This window comes from Hordeum vulgare, chromosome 2H (genome assembly GCF_904849725.1).
Source record: "Hordeum vulgare subsp. vulgare chromosome 2H, MorexV3_pseudomolecules_assembly, whole genome shotgun sequence".
In the NCBI taxonomy this organism is placed as follows: Eukaryota; Viridiplantae; Streptophyta; class Magnoliopsida; order Poales; family Poaceae; genus Hordeum; species Hordeum vulgare.
The window spans coordinates 256679931-256688112 of NC_058519.1; the positions used below are offsets into that span (position 1 = coordinate 256679931).

Genomic DNA, 8182 nt, shown 5'->3' on the forward strand with positions numbered 1-8182 from the left:
CTACCTGCCACTAGTGCGGAGTCTTATGATATAAATGTTGCCAATTTTGTCATGGAATAACTATTTTCGGGATGTCCTAATGAGGATCCCGCTGCTAATCTTAATACCTTTGTTGAACTTTATGATATGCAAAAGAAAAAGGACATGGATAATGATATTGTGAAGTTGAATTTATTTCCTTTTTCAATAAGAGATAAAGCTAAATCTTGGTTATCATCTTGACCACGTAATAGTATTGGAACATTGGATAAGTGTAAAGATGCCTTTGTTACCAAGTATTTTTCTCCTGCTAACATCATCTCCCTTAGAAATCAAATAACGAGTTTTAAACAGAATAATGATGAAATTGTTGCAAAATCTTGGGAGAGGATGAATTTGATGATTAGAAATTGCCCTACTCATGGTTTAAACTTGTGGATGATTATCCAAAACTTCTATACTCGACTAAAGTTTGTATATAGAAATGTTCTAGATTCTGCTACAAGTGGTAACTTCACAGAGATGACCTTGTGAGAGGCCGCCATACGTTTGGACAATATCAGGACCAACTACTCTCGATGGCATACCGAAATAGGTCCAACTGGTAAGTATGTAAACTTTGTTGAGGAAATCACTACTTTGAGTGAAAAAGTTGATGTTCTTATGAATTTGCTTGCTAATAAAAATGCTTATGTTGATCGTAATGACATGCCATTGTCTACTTTCATTGAGCAAAACGGCAATGCCATTTATGTGAATTTTATCTCATGAAATAATTTTAATAACAATGCATATACACGTAATTTCAATGTTAAGCCATATCCCGGTAACTCCTCTAATGATTATGGAAACTCTTATGGCAATTCTTATGGAATCCCTCTACCAATAATAATAAGTTATCTTGTAATCTTGAAAACACCATTAAAGAATTCATAAGTTCTCAAAAAAATCAACACTATGGTTGATGAAAAGCTGCACAAAATTGATGATTTTGCTCGAAACATGGATAGGATTACTCTTGATGTAGAAATTCCAAAAAGTAAAACTTTGCCACCAAATCATGAATTTAATGGGACTACTGAATGGAAGTAGGTATAGGACCACCAACTTGAAAGCTAAGCGGGAATTCCTAGAAAAAGCTCTTCCACCAGGCTTTTACTTGTCCTATTGAATATTTGTTTACTTGTATGGAAATAAATGATAAAAGGAGTGGACATGAGTCAACTCTACATAGAGAGCGTCCCAATTCCCTGGAGGGTGATGATTCTAACGCCAAAAGTGGAAAAATTGGGTTTCGAGTGGTTAAAACTTTAACCAGTGATGTGCCCACTATCTTGGATCACAAGGATTTTAATTATGGTAATTTCTCTTAAGTAGAATGTATTTCCTTGGTGCAGTCCATTTTCATGTTAGCCAATGCTTATGAACAGAATAAAACTTTTACTCAACATATAATAGAAGCTATGGTAAAATCTTATGATGAAAAACTTGAGTTAGAAGTCTTTATTCCTAGAAAGTTGTATGATGAATGGGAACCTACTTTAAAAATTAAGATCAAAGAATATGAATGCAATGTCCTATGTGATCTAGGTGCTCGTGTTTCAACTATTCCTAAATCTTTATGTGATGTGCTTGGTCTCACTAATATTCATGAGTCTTCCCTTAATCTACATCTTGCGGACTCTACAATGAAGAAACATTTGGGAAGAATAAATTGCGTTCTCATAATTGCTAATAGAAATTATGTGCCCACATATTTTATTGTTCTTGATATTGAATGCAACCCATCCCGTCCAATAATACTTGCGAGACCTTTTCTATAAACTATAGGTGCATTAATTGATATGAAAGAGGAGATATTTGGTTCGAATTGACATTAAAGAAACATATCAGAAGGGCTACTTATGGGTGGAGTGTCAAAGATGACAACACTTGATTATTATATGCATTATGCCTAGCTAGGGGCATAAAATAATAGCGCTAGATGGGAGGCAAACCAATAGTTATCTTTAATTTTACTTTCTATTTGTGTGCCATAACATAATTATTTATACTATAATGATTGTGTGTTTGTGTCTAATTTAGTGTTTGTGCCAATTAAAGCTTTGAGATGTCTTGCATGATGAGTAGAATTGATACGGTGCAAAAAAACAGAAACTTTAGTGTCCAGTGCATAACTTCTCTAATTTTACTGGACCATATGTTTGATCTGAAATTTCTACACGTATTGCTACACAAATTACCCAGGACTTCAGATTGTTTCATAGTTTTTGGAATTATATAAGTATGACACTTAACTAAATCTTTATCGAATGTTCTTTTTTAGAAAAATTCTGTTTTTGCATGTGTAGTTTGCTTGTTTTGATGATGCTATGGATTATATCAGGGGGTATATGTCATGGAGAAGTTGAATTTAAGTACCTTATGATATAATAAAATATGAATCAATTTATAACAGTAACTAAAAGTATTTGATATGGTTATTATACTAGCGGATCTCACGAAGTTTCTATTGAGTTTTGTGTGTTGAAGTTTTCAAGTCTTGGGTGTTACAGCGATGGATGAAGGAATAAGGAGTGACAAGAGCCTAAGCTTGGGGATTCCCAAGGCACCCCAATGTAATATTGTAGAAATAATCAAGCTTCTAAGCTTGGGGATGCCTCGGAAGGCATTCCCTTTTTTGTCTCAATCCATCGGTACGTCACTTGGAGCTATATTTTTATTCATCACATGATATGTGTTTTCCTTCGTGCATCGTTTGCTTTAGTTTGCTTTTTGTTTTTTGTCTCCAAGAATCATTGTTTTCTGCACACACCTATTTGAGTCAGACAACCTATCACTACAATTTATTAGAATACTCTTTGTGCTTCACTTATATCTTTTGATCTTAGTAGTTGCTCTAGTACTTCACTTGTATCTTTTAGAGCACGGTGGCGTATAGATTTTATAGAAAAAATGGCACTATGCTTCTTCACTTATATTTGTTGGATAGTTAATAAATAGCAACGGTAATTTGCATGGGTTATAAGAATATTCCAAAAATAATAAGTATTAAATGAGTGCATACTCAGATTCACATGTAGCACATAAAAGAGAAATCATGGTTAATGATATTAATATGGTAATGTGAAAGAGCATAAGTGCATGATCATTGTTGTTCATCCAAATATTTTTATGACATGGTGATGATGCGTGAGCATACTTATTCCTCATTGAAATCCTAGTGATGTTTAAGTCGGGGGAGCGTGATGGTTAACTCCTACCAACCTCCTCCCTAGGGGCATGAAAGTAGTGCCTTGCTTTGAGAGAGCTAATAAAATCTTGCAATAAGTATGTGAGTACTTTATGAGTAATGTGAATACAAGGATATACACACTCTCACTTCCACATATTTGCTAGCCTCTTCAGTACCGTGCATTGCCGATTCTCACCTCAAGAATCGGGGCAACTTTTGCTGGTGCAACCAAACCACATGACATCATACGCTCTGTTGCACATAAGCATCATTATATATTCCTCAAAACAGCCATCATACCTACCTATCATGGCATTTTCGTAGCCATTCTGATATATATTACGATGCAACTTCCACCGCCACTTCATATGAGTTATACATCCTTTGTCATATTGCTTTGCATGTTCATAACATAGCTAGTTTGATATTTACAAGGCTTGTCCATTTTTTGATATCTTTTGCTACGTAGATCATTGCATATCCTGGTAGACTACTAGAGGCATTGCTATAGAGTCATATCATCCTATCAGTTTTTTCATATCGAGTTCTAAGTGAATAAAAGTGTGATGGTCATCATTATTGAGGGCACTGTCTTAGAGAGGAAATGATGATGGAGACAATGATTCTCCCACATGTCGGGAAGAGTCTCTGGACAAAAAAAGAAGAAAAAATAAAAAAGGAGAGAAAAATAAAAATAAAAATAAACAAAAATAAACAAAATAAATAAATGAGAGAAAAGAGAGAAGGGATAGTGCTACTACCTCTTATTCCACACTTGTGCCTCAACGTGGCACTATGTTCTTCATATAACGAGTCTTTTGTTTTATCACTTCCATATGCTAGTGGGAATTTTTCATTATAAAACTTGGGTTGTATATTCCATTGACGGGCTTCCTCAAATGCCCGGGGTCTTCATGAGCAATAAAGCTAGATGCACACCTACTTAGCTTTAGTTGATCTTTCATACACTTATAGCTCTAGTGCAGCCGTTGCATGGCAATCTCTACTCCTCACATTGATATCTATTGATAGGCATATCCATAATTTGTTGATACGCATAGTTGATGCGAAACTTTCTTCTCCACTTTCACCCCTTCGAAACCTACCAGCATATTCTATTCCACCTCTATGCTATATCCATGGTTCACACTCATATATTGCACAAGTAATAAAATGCTGAAGCATGTTAAGAAGTATGATCCAATTGCCTTACTTTACACGATGGTGCTGAACATTTTTATTTATGTGGTGAGGATGGAGCCATGCTATATTTATATGATAAAATAATTAGCGGGTGAACACTTTTTAAGGATCGTATGCTTTGAAACTTTGATGATTATGTTGCTTATGCTTATAAGCATTACTATGTTGATGTTTATTAATTCATCGTTTCTCAATGATCAAACCTTCAATAGATTACATGTTCGATAGCATGTCACATCAAAAATTCTGTTTTTACCATTTACCTACTCGAGGACGAACAAGAATTAAGCTTGGGGATGCTGATATGTCTCCGACATTTCTATAATTTTTGATTGTTCCATGATATTATATTATCATTCTACGATAATTTTTGGGCGTTTATTTACTAATATATATTATTTTTGAGAACTAACCTATTAACTGAGTGCCGGGTGCTAGTTGTTGTTTTCTGCATGTTTTTGGATTTTTAGGTTTATAGTACCAAACAAAGTCCAATTGCCACGAAATATTAATATGATTTTTTCTGGACCGAAAGTAGACGTGGAAGCTTTGAGAGGATACCAAAGGTTTCAAGAGGGAAGACCAAGCCAATATGGTTCGCCCTGGGGGGTAGGCCACACCGTGTTGCCTCATGCCCCGTCGGTTGTCTCCCGGTGCCCCTCTCTGGCCCATAAACTCACATATATTCCAAAAACCCTAGAGAGCCACCTGAAACAGTTTTTACCATTCCGCACGCTTCTGTTCTGTCGTGTGCCCATCTAGAGCCCCCTTCCAGTTCTCTGCCAGAGGGGGGGGTCGATATGGAGTACGTCTTCATCACCATTGCTGCTCCCATTGTGATGTGTGAGTAGTTCAGCAGAGGTCTACGGGTCCGTAGTTACTACCTAGATGGCTATCTTTGCTTTGATCTATTCGACGTAATTATTTTGTGCGGTGCGTTTGTTGGGACCCGATGAACTGTGGGTTTATGTTCAGATTATTCATGAAAAATCTTTGAGTCTTCTCTGAATTCTATTATGATTCTTATGTTCATGATCATCATAGCTTCGTAAATATCTTCGATCTATTGATTTGCTTTGGCGAAGTAGATTTATGTTTTTCATTGACAGGGGTCTGTTGTAGTGGGCTTAATCTGATGATTTTCTATATCCCAGTGGCAAAAGGGGACAAGATACGTCTTTGTATTGTCTCCGCTAAGGATAAAACGATGGGTTTAGTTCATATTAATTGAATTCTCTTTGTCTACATCATGTCATTGTTCTCAAAGCATTACTCTATTTTACTTAATACGTTAGATGCATGATGGATAGTGGTCGATGGGTGGAGTAATAATAATAGGTGCTGGTAGGAGTCGGCTTATTTTCTTATGGACGTGATGCCTATATACACATGATCTTTGCCGTGAATATGACATAACTATCCTCTTATTATCAATTGCCCAAGAGTAACTTGTTTACTCACTATATGCGTACTTTGATGAGAGATGCCACTAGGGAAAACTATTGCACCCTAATCTATTCAATTATAAGTTTACAAACGCTAATATACCTTGTAGTTTTTATATAATTTTTATTTTATTTTGCAACTTACAATTATTTACTACCAACTACACTACTTAGAAGCTTGCAAACAAGGAGTTGAAGGGGATTGAGAATTCTCTGGCCTGCGTTGGGTGCAACTGTTTGCTTTTGTGTGTAGCGGTTGAAGACGGGGGTTGGTTGTTACTCCTATTGGTTTGATAAACATTAGTTCTCTACTAAAGGAAATACTTACCAATGTTGTGCTGCATCACCCGTTCCTCTTCACGAAAAACCCAAAGCGGATCACAAGTATTAGTAGCTGGTTTATCAGTTATATGCCATAGTTCAATTCGGCACTGATGAGGCTCCTCATCTATCCTTCATGTGTCGAGTCCTGATGAGTTATTTCGGGTTCCTTGGAGAGCTCTCTGCATTGCCCTGGGTTACGATGATACCGGTCTCCCTGGTAATGGAGGCATGTGTCCTCAGAACCATGCCACCCCCATGGATAAGGAGGAGCTAGCCCCCTAGTACATTCCAGGACGTGGTACACTTGGCGAGTCCAAGCATTCGCATTAGGATTATGATATCATGCACCGTGTCTTCCGCAATGTGCACCTGCACAAGATTGGGAATCGAGATGAGATCTAAGGCTATCTGGTAGATTTTCTCGTGGCCATGAAGACTTAAGCAGGCTTTGGTTCTACTTTTTACGTTCCAAATGGTTGTGGGAGGAGATATACAACAGGGTCATTTACTCGAAGGTTCCCTTATATGCTCCATTTGTAATGTGCTTTGTGAACTATTTTTGGGCTGTTCATAGGTCATCATGTATGAGTTCAAGGAGCTCGGTAAAAAGAAGCATGTTGAGCCTCGCATTCCTTCTGGTCATCCTGAGGATGTTTTTTCCACTTCCAGCGACAATGTCTTTGAGCTTGAGGTCGGGGCCAAGCTCTGATGGATCACCAAGCAAACTGCTAAGGCGAGGAACACCTTATGGTTGGAGTCCCACTTCCCGAAGAATCTCTTAGAAGCCCAAGCATAGAGATATTGAAATTATGCGGGCTCTCAACCATAAGGTTGATAGTCGTTCTTAAAAGATCATCACTTCTGAGGAGAAGTACATATATGAGCATAGATCTTGGACTGATGATGAGGCCTTCGGCCATCCTGCTGCCTCCACTTTTAGTACTCCTCACGATGATATTATGGAGAATGATGAGGAGTCTAATGATGATGATCCACAGGAGACCGAGAAGTCATAGTTGGACTACACAGATATGGGCATTACCAATGCTCTTTTCCTTTTTCATTTCTTGATGACAAACGGGGAGAGAGTTCTTTTATGTCGGGAATTGTGTGGGTGTGGTTATATGATTTGCTTCTTCCAGTTGGACTTTTACTTGTCCTAAAATGTTTTGTGAACTAATCGTGTGTGGAGACTTTGTGCATTGTATGAGACACGCGATCCCATTCTATCTTAATTATCTATTAGTAGAGCTTGAGTATCATTGTTGCCCTTCTTTTATGGTCAACTTCATATCTTGTATAAATGCAAGTTGTTGCCTATTCTTTTCATTTGTACTCATTAGCCGGTCTATAATATCAAGGTGGAGCCCTATCTCTTATGTGAGAAAATCACAATGGTGCACACATTTACATGGAGGTCCATTTTTATTTTCTAGACCCTCAATCAAATCGTGTAGTTGTCACCATCCACCAAAAAGGGGGAGATTGTTAGGTAGTTTTCCTACCTTAGTTTTTTGCTGATGATGACAACTCACTTTGCGATCTAGTCTGGTGCCAAGTTCTCTAGGTACTCTGTCTATGATGCAAGACGATTAGGCATTTCGAATGGACAGAAAACAACGAATATGGTGTTCTCTACGTGTTTATTTCTTTGTTCGTAGGAAACCCGTACTATTAAGAGGCAATCACATCGGAAGGTATTGGGTGAATCAAGGCATGTACACATTCTTTGTCACCCATCATCCTTCCGTTCATTGAGAGAGAGGTCCTCAATATCCAACCAGGGAGTGGTTTTTACTCATAAGCGGCTGTACAGCTTGGACCAGTACATTCAGAAGTACTACAGTCCTAGGGGTAGAACCCTAGGGTTGCTGATCTCGGGTGGTTGACAGCGGTTGTCCCATTGCCTCCGGGCGGTTGTACCGCCTATATAGTGTGGCGAACCCTGGGGAGGTGGCTTGAGGCGGTTGTTCCGGCCCAGTACCGCCCTACCACT

General features: G+C 37.9%; 1 non-coding gene across 1 annotated transcript; it reads right to left on the reverse strand.

Annotated features, from left to right (window-relative positions):
- Positions 1-300: 300 nt before the first annotated feature.
- Positions 301-407, reverse strand: LOC123433692. Its single transcript, XR_006625020.1, has one exon. It is a non-coding gene; the product is annotated as a small nucleolar RNA R71 (small nucleolar RNA).
- Positions 408-8182: the final 7775 nt, after the last annotated feature.